Source organism: Hydractinia symbiolongicarpus, chromosome 2, assembly GCF_029227915.1.
Source record: "Hydractinia symbiolongicarpus strain clone_291-10 chromosome 2, HSymV2.1, whole genome shotgun sequence".
In the NCBI taxonomy this organism is placed as follows: Eukaryota; Metazoa; Cnidaria; class Hydrozoa; order Anthoathecata; family Hydractiniidae; genus Hydractinia; species Hydractinia symbiolongicarpus.
Window position 1 is genome coordinate 36,270,842 of NC_079876.1, and position 9,847 is coordinate 36,280,688.

The 9,847-nt window shown below is 48.7% G+C and overlaps 47 non-coding genes across 47 annotated transcripts; 40 read left to right on the plus strand and 7 right to left on the minus strand.

Annotated features, from left to right (window-relative positions):
- Positions 1-61: 61 nt before the first annotated feature.
- On the plus strand, positions 62-133 carry Trnac-gca (transfer RNA cysteine (anticodon GCA)). The gene has a single exon. It is a non-coding gene; the product is annotated as a tRNA-Cys (tRNA).
- Positions 134-207: 74 nt separating this feature from the next.
- On the plus strand, positions 208-289 carry Trnas-uga (transfer RNA serine (anticodon UGA)). Its single transcript has one exon. It is a non-coding gene; the product is annotated as a tRNA-Ser (tRNA).
- An 80-nt stretch (positions 290-369) lies between these two features.
- Positions 370-442, plus strand: Trnaf-gaa (transfer RNA phenylalanine (anticodon GAA)). Its single transcript has one exon. It is a non-coding gene; the product is annotated as a tRNA-Phe (tRNA).
- A 137-nt stretch (positions 443-579) lies between these two features.
- On the minus strand, positions 580-650 carry Trnag-gcc (transfer RNA glycine (anticodon GCC)). The gene has a single exon. It is a non-coding gene; the product is annotated as a tRNA-Gly (tRNA).
- Positions 651-766: 116 nt separating this feature from the next.
- On the plus strand, positions 767-839 carry Trnat-agu (transfer RNA threonine (anticodon AGU)). Its single transcript has one exon. It is a non-coding gene; the product is annotated as a tRNA-Thr (tRNA).
- A 237-nt stretch (positions 840-1,076) lies between these two features.
- Trnae-uuc (transfer RNA glutamic acid (anticodon UUC)) lies at positions 1,077-1,148 on the plus strand. The gene has a single exon. It is a non-coding gene; the product is annotated as a tRNA-Glu (tRNA).
- A 76-nt stretch (positions 1,149-1,224) lies between these two features.
- On the plus strand, positions 1,225-1,296 carry Trnac-gca (transfer RNA cysteine (anticodon GCA)). Its single transcript has one exon. It is a non-coding gene; the product is annotated as a tRNA-Cys (tRNA).
- A 236-nt stretch (positions 1,297-1,532) lies between these two features.
- On the plus strand, positions 1,533-1,605 carry Trnaf-gaa (transfer RNA phenylalanine (anticodon GAA)). The gene has a single exon. It is a non-coding gene; the product is annotated as a tRNA-Phe (tRNA).
- A 137-nt stretch (positions 1,606-1,742) lies between these two features.
- Positions 1,743-1,813, minus strand: Trnag-gcc (transfer RNA glycine (anticodon GCC)). Its single transcript has one exon. It is a non-coding gene; the product is annotated as a tRNA-Gly (tRNA).
- Positions 1,814-1,929: 116 nt separating this feature from the next.
- Positions 1,930-2,002, plus strand: Trnat-agu (transfer RNA threonine (anticodon AGU)). The gene has a single exon. It is a non-coding gene; the product is annotated as a tRNA-Thr (tRNA).
- Positions 2,003-2,060: 58 nt separating this feature from the next.
- Trnas-aga (transfer RNA serine (anticodon AGA)) lies at positions 2,061-2,142 on the plus strand. Its single transcript has one exon. It is a non-coding gene; the product is annotated as a tRNA-Ser (tRNA).
- A 97-nt stretch (positions 2,143-2,239) lies between these two features.
- On the plus strand, positions 2,240-2,311 carry Trnae-uuc (transfer RNA glutamic acid (anticodon UUC)). Its single transcript has one exon. It is a non-coding gene; the product is annotated as a tRNA-Glu (tRNA).
- A 76-nt stretch (positions 2,312-2,387) lies between these two features.
- On the plus strand, positions 2,388-2,459 carry Trnac-gca (transfer RNA cysteine (anticodon GCA)). Its single transcript has one exon. It is a non-coding gene; the product is annotated as a tRNA-Cys (tRNA).
- A 74-nt stretch (positions 2,460-2,533) lies between these two features.
- Positions 2,534-2,615, plus strand: Trnas-uga (transfer RNA serine (anticodon UGA)). The gene has a single exon. It is a non-coding gene; the product is annotated as a tRNA-Ser (tRNA).
- Positions 2,616-2,695: 80 nt separating this feature from the next.
- Positions 2,696-2,768, plus strand: Trnaf-gaa (transfer RNA phenylalanine (anticodon GAA)). The gene has a single exon. It is a non-coding gene; the product is annotated as a tRNA-Phe (tRNA).
- A 137-nt stretch (positions 2,769-2,905) lies between these two features.
- Trnag-gcc (transfer RNA glycine (anticodon GCC)) lies at positions 2,906-2,976 on the minus strand. The gene has a single exon. It is a non-coding gene; the product is annotated as a tRNA-Gly (tRNA).
- Positions 2,977-3,092: 116 nt separating this feature from the next.
- Positions 3,093-3,165, plus strand: Trnat-agu (transfer RNA threonine (anticodon AGU)). The gene has a single exon. It is a non-coding gene; the product is annotated as a tRNA-Thr (tRNA).
- A 58-nt stretch (positions 3,166-3,223) lies between these two features.
- Positions 3,224-3,305, plus strand: Trnas-aga (transfer RNA serine (anticodon AGA)). The gene has a single exon. It is a non-coding gene; the product is annotated as a tRNA-Ser (tRNA).
- Positions 3,306-3,402: 97 nt separating this feature from the next.
- Positions 3,403-3,474, plus strand: Trnae-uuc (transfer RNA glutamic acid (anticodon UUC)). Its single transcript has one exon. It is a non-coding gene; the product is annotated as a tRNA-Glu (tRNA).
- A 76-nt stretch (positions 3,475-3,550) lies between these two features.
- Trnac-gca (transfer RNA cysteine (anticodon GCA)) lies at positions 3,551-3,622 on the plus strand. The gene has a single exon. It is a non-coding gene; the product is annotated as a tRNA-Cys (tRNA).
- Positions 3,623-3,696: 74 nt separating this feature from the next.
- On the plus strand, positions 3,697-3,778 carry Trnas-uga (transfer RNA serine (anticodon UGA)). Its single transcript has one exon. It is a non-coding gene; the product is annotated as a tRNA-Ser (tRNA).
- A 477-nt stretch (positions 3,779-4,255) lies between these two features.
- On the plus strand, positions 4,256-4,328 carry Trnat-agu (transfer RNA threonine (anticodon AGU)). The gene has a single exon. It is a non-coding gene; the product is annotated as a tRNA-Thr (tRNA).
- A 58-nt stretch (positions 4,329-4,386) lies between these two features.
- Trnas-aga (transfer RNA serine (anticodon AGA)) lies at positions 4,387-4,468 on the plus strand. Its single transcript has one exon. It is a non-coding gene; the product is annotated as a tRNA-Ser (tRNA).
- Positions 4,469-4,565: 97 nt separating this feature from the next.
- Positions 4,566-4,637, plus strand: Trnae-uuc (transfer RNA glutamic acid (anticodon UUC)). The gene has a single exon. It is a non-coding gene; the product is annotated as a tRNA-Glu (tRNA).
- Positions 4,638-5,231: 594 nt separating this feature from the next.
- On the minus strand, positions 5,232-5,302 carry Trnag-gcc (transfer RNA glycine (anticodon GCC)). The gene has a single exon. It is a non-coding gene; the product is annotated as a tRNA-Gly (tRNA).
- A 247-nt stretch (positions 5,303-5,549) lies between these two features.
- On the plus strand, positions 5,550-5,631 carry Trnas-aga (transfer RNA serine (anticodon AGA)). Its single transcript has one exon. It is a non-coding gene; the product is annotated as a tRNA-Ser (tRNA).
- A 97-nt stretch (positions 5,632-5,728) lies between these two features.
- Trnae-uuc (transfer RNA glutamic acid (anticodon UUC)) lies at positions 5,729-5,800 on the plus strand. Its single transcript has one exon. It is a non-coding gene; the product is annotated as a tRNA-Glu (tRNA).
- Positions 5,801-5,876: 76 nt separating this feature from the next.
- On the plus strand, positions 5,877-5,948 carry Trnac-gca (transfer RNA cysteine (anticodon GCA)). Its single transcript has one exon. It is a non-coding gene; the product is annotated as a tRNA-Cys (tRNA).
- Positions 5,949-6,022: 74 nt separating this feature from the next.
- Positions 6,023-6,104, plus strand: Trnas-uga (transfer RNA serine (anticodon UGA)). Its single transcript has one exon. It is a non-coding gene; the product is annotated as a tRNA-Ser (tRNA).
- An 80-nt stretch (positions 6,105-6,184) lies between these two features.
- Positions 6,185-6,257, plus strand: Trnaf-gaa (transfer RNA phenylalanine (anticodon GAA)). The gene has a single exon. It is a non-coding gene; the product is annotated as a tRNA-Phe (tRNA).
- Positions 6,258-6,394: 137 nt separating this feature from the next.
- Trnag-gcc (transfer RNA glycine (anticodon GCC)) lies at positions 6,395-6,465 on the minus strand. Its single transcript has one exon. It is a non-coding gene; the product is annotated as a tRNA-Gly (tRNA).
- Positions 6,466-6,581: 116 nt separating this feature from the next.
- On the plus strand, positions 6,582-6,654 carry Trnat-agu (transfer RNA threonine (anticodon AGU)). The gene has a single exon. It is a non-coding gene; the product is annotated as a tRNA-Thr (tRNA).
- A 58-nt stretch (positions 6,655-6,712) lies between these two features.
- Trnas-aga (transfer RNA serine (anticodon AGA)) lies at positions 6,713-6,794 on the plus strand. The gene has a single exon. It is a non-coding gene; the product is annotated as a tRNA-Ser (tRNA).
- A 97-nt stretch (positions 6,795-6,891) lies between these two features.
- Trnae-uuc (transfer RNA glutamic acid (anticodon UUC)) lies at positions 6,892-6,963 on the plus strand. The gene has a single exon. It is a non-coding gene; the product is annotated as a tRNA-Glu (tRNA).
- Positions 6,964-7,039: 76 nt separating this feature from the next.
- Positions 7,040-7,111, plus strand: Trnac-gca (transfer RNA cysteine (anticodon GCA)). Its single transcript has one exon. It is a non-coding gene; the product is annotated as a tRNA-Cys (tRNA).
- Positions 7,112-7,185: 74 nt separating this feature from the next.
- Trnas-uga (transfer RNA serine (anticodon UGA)) lies at positions 7,186-7,267 on the plus strand. Its single transcript has one exon. It is a non-coding gene; the product is annotated as a tRNA-Ser (tRNA).
- An 80-nt stretch (positions 7,268-7,347) lies between these two features.
- On the plus strand, positions 7,348-7,420 carry Trnaf-gaa (transfer RNA phenylalanine (anticodon GAA)). The gene has a single exon. It is a non-coding gene; the product is annotated as a tRNA-Phe (tRNA).
- A 137-nt stretch (positions 7,421-7,557) lies between these two features.
- Trnag-gcc (transfer RNA glycine (anticodon GCC)) lies at positions 7,558-7,628 on the minus strand. Its single transcript has one exon. It is a non-coding gene; the product is annotated as a tRNA-Gly (tRNA).
- Positions 7,629-7,744: 116 nt separating this feature from the next.
- Positions 7,745-7,817, plus strand: Trnat-agu (transfer RNA threonine (anticodon AGU)). The gene has a single exon. It is a non-coding gene; the product is annotated as a tRNA-Thr (tRNA).
- Positions 7,818-7,875: 58 nt separating this feature from the next.
- Trnas-aga (transfer RNA serine (anticodon AGA)) lies at positions 7,876-7,957 on the plus strand. Its single transcript has one exon. It is a non-coding gene; the product is annotated as a tRNA-Ser (tRNA).
- A 97-nt stretch (positions 7,958-8,054) lies between these two features.
- Trnae-uuc (transfer RNA glutamic acid (anticodon UUC)) lies at positions 8,055-8,126 on the plus strand. Its single transcript has one exon. It is a non-coding gene; the product is annotated as a tRNA-Glu (tRNA).
- Positions 8,127-8,510: 384 nt separating this feature from the next.
- On the plus strand, positions 8,511-8,583 carry Trnaf-gaa (transfer RNA phenylalanine (anticodon GAA)). The gene has a single exon. It is a non-coding gene; the product is annotated as a tRNA-Phe (tRNA).
- A 137-nt stretch (positions 8,584-8,720) lies between these two features.
- On the minus strand, positions 8,721-8,791 carry Trnag-gcc (transfer RNA glycine (anticodon GCC)). The gene has a single exon. It is a non-coding gene; the product is annotated as a tRNA-Gly (tRNA).
- A 247-nt stretch (positions 8,792-9,038) lies between these two features.
- Positions 9,039-9,120, plus strand: Trnas-aga (transfer RNA serine (anticodon AGA)). Its single transcript has one exon. It is a non-coding gene; the product is annotated as a tRNA-Ser (tRNA).
- Positions 9,121-9,217: 97 nt separating this feature from the next.
- On the plus strand, positions 9,218-9,289 carry Trnae-uuc (transfer RNA glutamic acid (anticodon UUC)). The gene has a single exon. It is a non-coding gene; the product is annotated as a tRNA-Glu (tRNA).
- A 76-nt stretch (positions 9,290-9,365) lies between these two features.
- Trnac-gca (transfer RNA cysteine (anticodon GCA)) lies at positions 9,366-9,437 on the plus strand. The gene has a single exon. It is a non-coding gene; the product is annotated as a tRNA-Cys (tRNA).
- A 236-nt stretch (positions 9,438-9,673) lies between these two features.
- On the plus strand, positions 9,674-9,746 carry Trnaf-gaa (transfer RNA phenylalanine (anticodon GAA)). Its single transcript has one exon. It is a non-coding gene; the product is annotated as a tRNA-Phe (tRNA).
- Positions 9,747-9,847: the final 101 nt, after the last annotated feature.

Here is a 9,847-nt window from a genome sequence, read left to right on the forward strand (position 1 = left end):
GTTAAGTTGCTCTCTCACGCGTTGATGTTATATACCCTGTGCGTGGATTCCGTCCTTGGCTGGGGATATAGCTCAGTGGTAGAGCATTCGACTGCAGATCGAGAGGTCCCTGGTTCAAACCCGGGTGTCCCCTACTAGTTGGCTTTTTGTCCTCTTCGGCACCTGAGTGGTGAGCTGGTGAATTATTCTGGTTACCCAGCAATTTCTGCTGCGATGGCCGAGTGGTTAAGGCGTTAGACTTGAAATCTAATGGGATCTTCCCGCGTAGGTTCGAACCCTACTCGCAGCGAATCTACAAACATTCTTTTTGATCTGGTCAAGTGTCTATCACAACGTACAGACCTTTGCCATGTGATAGAATTGATCATGGCCGAGATAGCTCAGTTGGGAGAGCGTCAGACTGAAGATCTGAAGGTCCCTGGTTCAATCCCGGGTCTCGGCATTTTATCACTGCCCAGCAGGGCGGTTTGAGGTGGTGAATGCAAGCAGCCGTAGCACTTTTCTTCAGCTATGTTTTTTTATTTATTTTCCTTCCTTTCTTTTTTACGGAGGGTATTTTCAGGTGTAGGTAAAACACGATGCATTGGCGGGGAATCGAACCCCGGTCTCCCGCGTGGCAGGCGAGAATTCTACCACTGAACCACCAATGCGTTACTACTCATTTCCAAAATTTCCGAGTGACAGTGTATCACGTCCCGGTGTGTTAGTAGCCTTAACGGCATTTCAGACGTGTGATATTGAGATTTTCAAAATCTCCCAACAGGCAGGCGCTGTGGCTTAGCGGTTAAAGCGCCTGTCTAGTAAACAGGAGATCCCCGGTTCAAATCCGGGCAGTGCCTTTAGCAGTAATGTTGTGCTTTCTGGTCGGCCTTGTGGCAATGGCCAGCGGTTTGTCAGGCTGCGATGGCCGAGTGGTTAAGGCGTTTGACTAGAAATCAAATGGGATCTTCCCGCGTAGGTTCGAATCCTACTCTCAGCGGACGCAAAAAGGTGTTTTTGACACGAACAGAAAGACAGAGCTAGTTCAAATTGTCAGAAAAAGCATGACATCTAAATTACTTAGTGGTGCGAATGTGTCCCGCATGGTCTAGTGGTTAGGATTTCTGGTTTTCACCCAGGCGGCCCGGGTTCGATTCCCGGTGCGGGAAGTGTACATTTTTTAAGTTAAGTTGCTCTCTCACGCGTTGATGTTATATACCCTGTGCGTGGATTCCGTCCTTGGCTGGGGATATAGCTCAGTGGTAGAGCATTCGACTGCAGATCGAGAGGTCCCTGGTTCAAACCCGGGTGTCCCCTACTAGTTGGCTTTTTGTCCTCTTCGGCACCTGAGTGGTGAGCTGGTGAATTATTCTGGTTACCCAGCAATTTCTGCTGCGATGGCCGAGTGGTTAAGGCGTTAGGCTTGAAATCTAATGGGATCTTCCCGCGTAGGTTCGAACCCTACTCGCAGCGAATCAACAAACATTCTTTTTGATCTGGTCAAGTGTCTATCACAACATACAGACCTTTGCCATGTGATAGAATTGATCATGGCCGAGATAGCTCAGTTGGGAGAGCGTCAGACTGAAGATCTGAAGGTCCCTGGTTCAATCCCGGGTCTCGGCATTTTATCACTGCCCAGCAGGGCGGTTTGAGGTGGTGAATGCAAGCAGCCGTAGCACTTTTCTTCAGCTATGTTTTTTTATTTATTTTCCTTCCTTTCTTTTTTACGGAGGGTATTTTCAGGTGTAGGTAAAACACGATGCATTGGCGGGGAATCGAACCCCGGTCTCCCGCGTGGCAGGCGAGAATTCTACCACTGAACCACCAATGCGTTACTACTCATTTCCAAAATTTCCGAGTGACAGTGTATCACGTCCCGGTGTGTTAGTAGCCTTAACGGCATTTCAGACGTGTGATATTGAGATTTTCAAAATCTCCCAACAGGCAGGCGCTGTGGCTTAGCGGTTAAAGCGCCTGTCTAGTAAACAGGAGATCCCCGGTTCAAATCCGGGCAGTGCCTTTAGCAGTAATGTTGTGCTTTCTGGTCGGCCTTGTGGCAATGGCCAGCGGTTTGTCAGGCTGCGATGGCCGAGTGGTTAAGGCGTTTGACTAGAAATCAAATGGGATCTTCCCGCGTAGGTTCGAATCCTACTCGCAGCGGACGCAAAAAGGTGTTTTTGACACGAACAGAAAGACAGAGCTAGTTCAAATTGTCAGAAAAAGCATGACATCTAAATTACTTAGTGGTGCGAATGTGTCCCGCATGGTCTAGTGGTTAGGATTTCTGGTTTTCACCCAGGCGGCCCGGGTTCGATTCCCGGTGCGGGAAGTGTACATTTTTTAAGTTAAGTTGCTGTCTCACGCGTTGATGTTATATACCCTGTGCGTGGATTCCGTCCTTGGCTGGGGATATAGCTCAGTGGTAGAGCATTCGACTGCAGATCGAGAGGTCCCTGGTTCAAACCCGGGTGTCCCCTACTAGTTGGCGTTTTGTCCTCTTCGGCACCTGAGTGGTGAGCTGGTGAATTATTCTGGTTACCCAGCAATTTCTGCTGCGATGGCCGAGTGGTTAAGGCGTTAGACTTGAAATCTAATGGGATCTTCCCGCGTAGGTTCGAACCCTACTCGCAGCGAATCTACAAACATTCTTTTTGATCTGGTCAAGTGTCTATCACAACGTACAGACCTTTGCCATGTGATAGAATTGATCATGGCCGAGATAGCTCAGTTGGGAGAGCGTCAGACTGAAGATCTGAAGGTCCCTGGTTCAATCCCGGGTCTCGGCATTTTATCACTGCCCAGCAGGGCGGTTTGAGGTGGTGAATGCAAGCAGCCGTAGCACTTTTCTTCAGCTATGTTTTTTTATTTATTTTCCTTCCTTTCTTTTTTACGGGGGGTATTTTCAGGTGTAGGTAAAACACGATGCATTGGCGGGGAATCGAACCCCGGTCTCCCGCGTGGCAGGCGAGAATTCTACCACTGAACCACCAATGCGTTACTACTCATTTCCAAAATTTCCGAGTGACAGTGTATCACGTCCCGGTGTGTTAGTAGCCTTAACGGCATTTCAGACGTGTGATATTGAGATTTTCAAAATCTCCCAACAGGCAGGCGCTGTGGCTTAGCGGTTAAAGCGCCTGTCTAGTAAACAGGAGATCCCCGGTTCAAATCCGGGCAGTGCCTTTAGCAGTAATGTTGTGCTTTCTGGTCGGCCTTGTGGCAATGGCCAGCGGTTTGTCAGGCTGCGATGGCCGAGTGGTTAAGGCGTTTGACTAGAAATCAAATGGGATCTTCCCGCGTAGGTTCGAATCCTACTCGCAGCGGACGCAAAAAGGTGTTTTTGACACGAACAGAAAGACAGAGCTAGTTCAAATTGTCAGAAAAAGCATGACATCTAAATTACTTAGTGGTGCGAATGTGTCCCGCATGGTCTAGTGGTTAGGATTTCTGGTTTTCACCCAGGCGGCCCGGGTTCGATTCCCGGTGCGGGAAGTGTACATTTTTTAAGTTAAGTTGCTCTCTCACGCGTTGATGTTATATACCCTGTGCGTGGATTCCGTCCTTGGCTGGGGATATAGCTCAGTGGTAGAGCATTCGACTGCAGATCGAGAGGTCCCTGGTTCAAACCCGGGTGTCCCCTACTAGTTGGCTTTTTTTCCTCTTCGGCACCTGAGTGGTGAGCTGGTGAATTATTCTGGTTACCCAGCAATTTCTGCTGCGATGGCCGAGTGGTTAAGGCGTTAGACTTGAAATCTAATGGGATCTTCCCGCGTAGGTTCGAACCCTACTCGCAGCGAATCTACAAACATTCTTTTTGATCTGGTCAAGTGTCTATCACAACGTACAGACCTTTGCCATGTGATAGAATTGATCATGGCCGAGATAGCTCAGTTAGGAGAGCGTCAGACTGAAGATCTGAAGGTCCCTGGTTCAATCCCGGGTCTCGGCATTTTATCACTGCCCAGCAGGGCGGTTTGAGGTGGTGAATGCAAGCAGCCGTAGCACTTTTCTTCAGCTATGTTTTTTTATTTATTTTCCTTCCTTTCTTTTTTACGGAGGGTATTTTCAGGTGTAGGTAAAACACGATGCATTGGCGGGGAATCGAACCCCGGTCTCCCGCGTGGCAGGCGAGAATTCTACCACTGAACCAACAATGCGTTACTACTCATTTCCGAAATTTCCTAGTGACAGTGTATCACGTCCCGGTGTGTTAGTAGCCTTAACGGCATTTCAGACGTGTGATATTGAGATTTTCAAAATCTCCCAACAGGCAGGCGCTGTGGCTTAGCGGTTAAAGCGCCTGTCTAGTAAACAGGAGATCCCCGGTTCAAATCCGGGCAGTGCCTTTAGCAGTAATGTTGTGCTTTCTGGTCGGCCTTGTGGCAATGGCCAGCGGTTTGTCAGGCTGCGATGGCCGAGTGGTTAAGGCGTTTGACTAGAAATCAAATGGGATCTTCCCGCGTAGGTTCGAATCCTACTCGCAGCGGACGCAAAAAGGTGTTTTTGACACGAACAGAAAGACAGAGCTAGTTCAAATTGTCAGAAAAAGCATGACATCTAAATTACTTAGTGGTGCGAATGTGTCCCGCATGGTCTAGTGGTTAGGATTTCTGGTTTTCACCCAGGCGGCCCGGGTTCGATTCCCGGTGCGGGAAGTGTACATTTTTTAAGTTAAGTTGCTCTCTCACGCGTTGATGTTATATACCCTGTGCGTGGATTCCGTCCTTGGCTGCGGATATAGCTCAGTGGTAGAGCATTCGACTGCAGATCGAGAGGTCCCTGGTTCAAACCCGGGTGTCCCCTACTAGTTGGCTTTTTGTCCTCTTCGGCACCTGAGTGGTGAGCTGGTGAATTATTCTGGTTACCCAGCAATTTCTGCTGCGATGGCCGAGTGGTTAAGGCGTTAGGCTTGAAATCTAATGGGATCTTTCCGCGTAGGTTCGAACCCTACTCGCAGCGAATCTACAAACATTCTTTTTGATCTGGTCAAGTGTCTATCGCAACGTACAGACCTTTGCCATGTGATAGAATTGATCATGGCCGAGATAGCTCAGTTGGGAGAGCGTCAGACTGAAGATCTGAAGGTCCCTGGTTCAATCCCGCGTCTCTGCATTTTATCACTGCCCAGCAGGGCGGTTTGAGGTGGTGAATGCAAGCAGCCGTAGCACTTTTCTTCAGCTATGTTTTTTTATTTATTTTCCTTCCTTTCTTTTTTACGGAGGGTATTTTCAGGTGTAGGTAAAACACGATGCATTGGCGGGGAATCGAACCCCGGTCTCCCGCGTGGCAGGCGAGAATTCTACCACTGAACCACCAATGCGTTACTATTCATTTCCAAAATTTCCGAGTGACAGTGTATCACATCCCGGTGTGTTAGTAGCCTTAACGGCATTTCAGACGTGTGATATTGAGATTTTCAAAATCTCCCAACAGGCAGGCGGTGTGGCTTAGCGGTTAAAGCGCCTGTCTAGTAAACAGGAGATCCCCGGTTTAAATCCGGGCAGTGCCTTTAGCAGTAATGTTGTGCTTTCTGGTCGGCCTTGTGGCAATGGCCAGCGGTTTGTCAGGCTGCGATGGCCGAGTGGTTAAGGCGTTTGACTAGAAATCAAATGGGATCTTCCCGCGTAGGTTCGAATCCTACTCGCAGCGGACGCAAAAAGGTGTTTTTGACACGAACAGAAAGACAGAGCTAGTTCAAATTGTCAGAAAAAGCATGACATCTAAATTACTTAGTGGTGCGAATGTGTCCCGCATGGTCTAGTGGTTAGGATTTCTGGTTTTCACCCAGGCGGCCCGGGTTCGATTCCCGGTGCGGGAAGTGTACATTTTTTAAGTTAAGTTGCTCTCTCACGCGTTGATGTTATTAACCCTGTGCGTGGATTCCGTCCTTGGCTGGGGATATAGCTCAGTGGTAGAGCATTCGACTGCAGATCGAGAGGTCCCTGGTTCAAACCCGGGTGTCCCCTACTAGTTGGCTTTTTGTCCTCTTCGGCACCTGAGTGGTGAGCTGGTGAATTATTCTGGTTACCCAGCAATTTCTGCTGCGATGGCCGAGTGGTTAAGGCGTTAGACTTGAAATCTAATGGGATCTTCCCGCGTAGGTTCGAACCCTACTCGCAGCGAATCTACAAACATTCTTTTTGATCTGGTCAAGTGTCTATCACAACGTACAGACCTTTGCCATGTGATAGAATTGATCATGGCCGAGATAGCTCAGTTGGGAGAGCGTCAGACTGAAGATCTGAAGGTCCCTGGTTCAATCCCGGGTCTCGGCATTTTATCACTGCCCAGCAGGGCTGTTTGAGGTGGTGAATGCAAGCAGCCGTAGCACTTTTCTTCAGCTATGTTTTTTTATTTATTTTCCTTCCTTTCTTTTTTACGGAGGGTATTTTCAGGTGTAGGTAAAACACGATGCATTGGCGGGGAATCGAACCCCGGTCTCCCGCGTGGCAGGCGAGAATTCTACCACTGAACCACCAATGCGTTACTACTCATTTCCAAAATTTCCGAGTGACAGTGTATCACGTCCCGGTGTGTTAGTAGCCTTAACGGCATTTCAGACGTGTGATATTGAGATTTTCAAAATCTCCCAACAGGCAGGCGCTGTGGCTTAGCGGTTAAAGCGCCTGTCTAGTAAACAGGAGATCCCCGGTTCAAATCCGGGCAGTGCCTTTAGCAGTAATGTTGTGCTTTCTGGTCGGCCTTGTGGCAATGGCCAGCGGTTTGTCAGGCTGCGATGGCCGAGTGGTTAAGGCGTTTGACTAGAAATCAAATGGGATCTTCCCGCGTAGGTTCGAATCCTACTCGCAGCGGACGCAAAAAGGTGTTTTTGACACGAACAGAAAGACAGAGCTAGTTCAAATTGTCAGAAAAAGCATGACATCTAAATTACTTAGTGGTGCGAATGTGTCCCGCATGGTCTAGTGGTTAGGATTTCTGGTTTTCACCCAGGCGGCCCGGGTTCGATTCCCGGTGCGGGAAGTGTACATTTTTTAAGTTAAGTTGCTCTCTCACGCGTTGATGTTATATACCCTGTGCGTGGATTCCGTCCTTGGCTGGGGATATAGCTCAGTGGTAGAGCATTCGACTGCAGATCGAGAGGTCCCTGGTTCAAACCCGGGTGTCCCCTACTAGTTGGCTTTTTGTCCTCTTCGGCACCTGAGTGGTGAGCTGGTGAATTATTCTGGTTACCCAGCAATTTCTGCTGCGATGGCCGAGTGGTTAAGGCGTTAGACTTGAAATCTAATGGGATCTTCCCGCGTAGGTTCGAACCCTACTCGCAGCGAATCTACAAACATTCTTTTTGATCTGGTCAAGTGTCTATCACAACGTACAGACCTTTGCCATGTGATAGAATTGATCATGGCCGAGATAGCTCAGTTGGGAGAGCGTCAGACTGAAGATCTGAAGGTCCCTGGTTCAATCCCGGGTCTCGGCATTTTATCACTGCCCAGCAGGGCGGTTTGAGGTGGTGAATGCAAGCAGCCGTAGCACTTTTCTTCAGCTATGTTTTTTTATTTATTTTCCTTCCTTTCTTTTTTACGGAGGGTATTTTCAGGTGTAGGTAAAACACGATGCATTGGCGGGGAATCGAACCCCGGTCTCCCGCGTGGCAGGCGAGAATTCTACCACTGAACCACCAATGCGTTACTACTCATTTCCAAAATTTCCGAGTGACAGTGTATCACGTCCCGGTGTGTTAGTAGCCTTAACGGCATTTCAGACGTGTGATATTGAGATTTTCAAAATCTCCCAACAGGCAGGCGCTGTGGCTTAGCGGTTAAAGCGCCTGTCTAGTAAACAGGAGATCCCCGGTTCAAATCCGGGCAGTGCCTTTAGCAGTAATGTTGTGCTTTCTGGTCGGCCTTGTGGCAATGGCCAGCGGTTTGTCAGGCTGCGATGGCCGAGTGGTTAAGGCGTTTGACTAGAAATCAAATGGGATCTTCCCGCGTAGGTTCGAATCCTACTCGCAGCGGACGCAAAAAGGTGTTTTTGACACGAACAGAAAGACAGAGCTAGTTCAAATTGTCAGAAAAAGCATGACATCTAAATTACTTAGTGGTGCGAATGTGTCCCGCATGGTCTAGTGGTTAGGATTTCTGGTTTTCACCCAGGCGGCCCGGGTTCGATTCCCGGTGCGGGAAGTGTACATTTTTTAAGTTAAGTTGCTCTCTCACGCGTTGATGTTATATACCCTGTGCGTGGATTCCGTCCTTGGCTGGGGATATAGCTCAGTGGTAGAGTATTCGACTGCAGATCGAGAGGTCCCTGGTTCAAACCCGGGTGTCCCCTACTAGTTGGCTTTTTTTCCTCTTCGGCACCTGAGTGGTGAGCTGGTGAATTATTCTGGTTACCCAGCAATTTCTGCTGCGATGGCCGAGTGGTTAAGGCGTTAGGCTTGAAATCTAATGGGATCTTCCCGCGTAGGTTCGAACCCTACTCGCAGCGAATCTACAAACATTCTTTTTGATCTGGTCAAGTGTCTATCACAACGTACAGACCTTTGCCATGTGATAGAATTGATCATGGCCGAGATAGCTCAGTTGGGAGAGCGTCAGACTGAAGATCTGAAGGTCCCTGGTTCAATCCCAGGTCTCGGCATTTTATCACTGCCCAGCAGGGCGGTTTGAGGTGGTGAATGCAAGCAGCCGTAGCACTTTTCTTCAGCTATGTTTTTTTATTTATTTTCCTTCCTTTCTTTTTTACGGAGGGTATTTTCAGGTGTAGGTAAAACACGATGCATTGGCGGGGAATCGAACCCCGGTCTCCCGCGTGGCAGGCGAGAATTCTACCACTGAACCACCAATGCGTTACTACTCATTTCCAAACTTTCCTAGTGACAGTGTATCACGTCCCGGTGTGTTAGTAGCCTTAACGGCATTTCAGACGTGTGATATTGAGATTTTCAAAATCTCCCAACAGGCAGGCGCTGTGGCTTAGCGGTTAAAGCGCCTGTCTAGTAAACAGGAGATCCCCGGTTCAAATCCGGGCAGTTCCTTTAGCAGTAATGTTGTGCTTTCTGGTCGGCCTTGTGGCAATGGCCAGCGGTTTGTCAGGCTGCGATGGCCGAGTGGTTAAGGCGTTTGACTAGAAATCAAATGGGATCTTCCCGCGTAGGTTCGAATCCTACTCGCAGCGGACGCAAAAAGGTGTTTTTGACACGAACAGAAAGACAGAGGTAGTTCAAATTGTCAGAAAAAGCATGACATCTAAATTACTTAGTGGTGCGAATGTGTCCCGCATGGTCTAGTGGTTAGGATTTCTGGTTTTCACCCAGGCGGCCCGGGTTCGATTCCCGGTGCGGGAAGTGTACATTTTTTAAGTTAAGTTGCTCTCTCACGCGTTGATGTTATATACCCTGTGCGTGGATTCCGTCCTTGGCTGGGGATATAGCTCAGTGGTAGAGCATTCGACTGCAGATCGAGAGGTCCCTGGTTCAAACCCGGGTGTCCCCTACTAGTTGGCTTTTTGTCCTCTTCGGCACCTGAGTGGTGAGCTGGTGAATTATTCTGGTTACCCAGCAATTTCTGCTGCGATGGCCGAGTGGTTAAGGCGTTAGACTTGAAATCTAATGGGATCTTCCCGCGTAGGTTCGAACCCTACTCGCAGTGAATCTACAAACATTCTTTTTGATCTGGTCAAGTGTCTATCACAACGTACAGACCTTTGCCATGTGATAGAATTGATCATGGCCGAGATAGCTCAGTTGGGAGAGCGTCAGACTGAAGATCTGAAGGTCCCTGGTTCAATCCCGGGTCTCGGCATTTTATCACTGCCCAGCAGGGCGGTTTGAGGTGGTGAATGCAAGCAGCCGTAGCACTTTTCTTCAGCTATGTTTTTTTATTTATTTTCCTTCCTTTCTTTT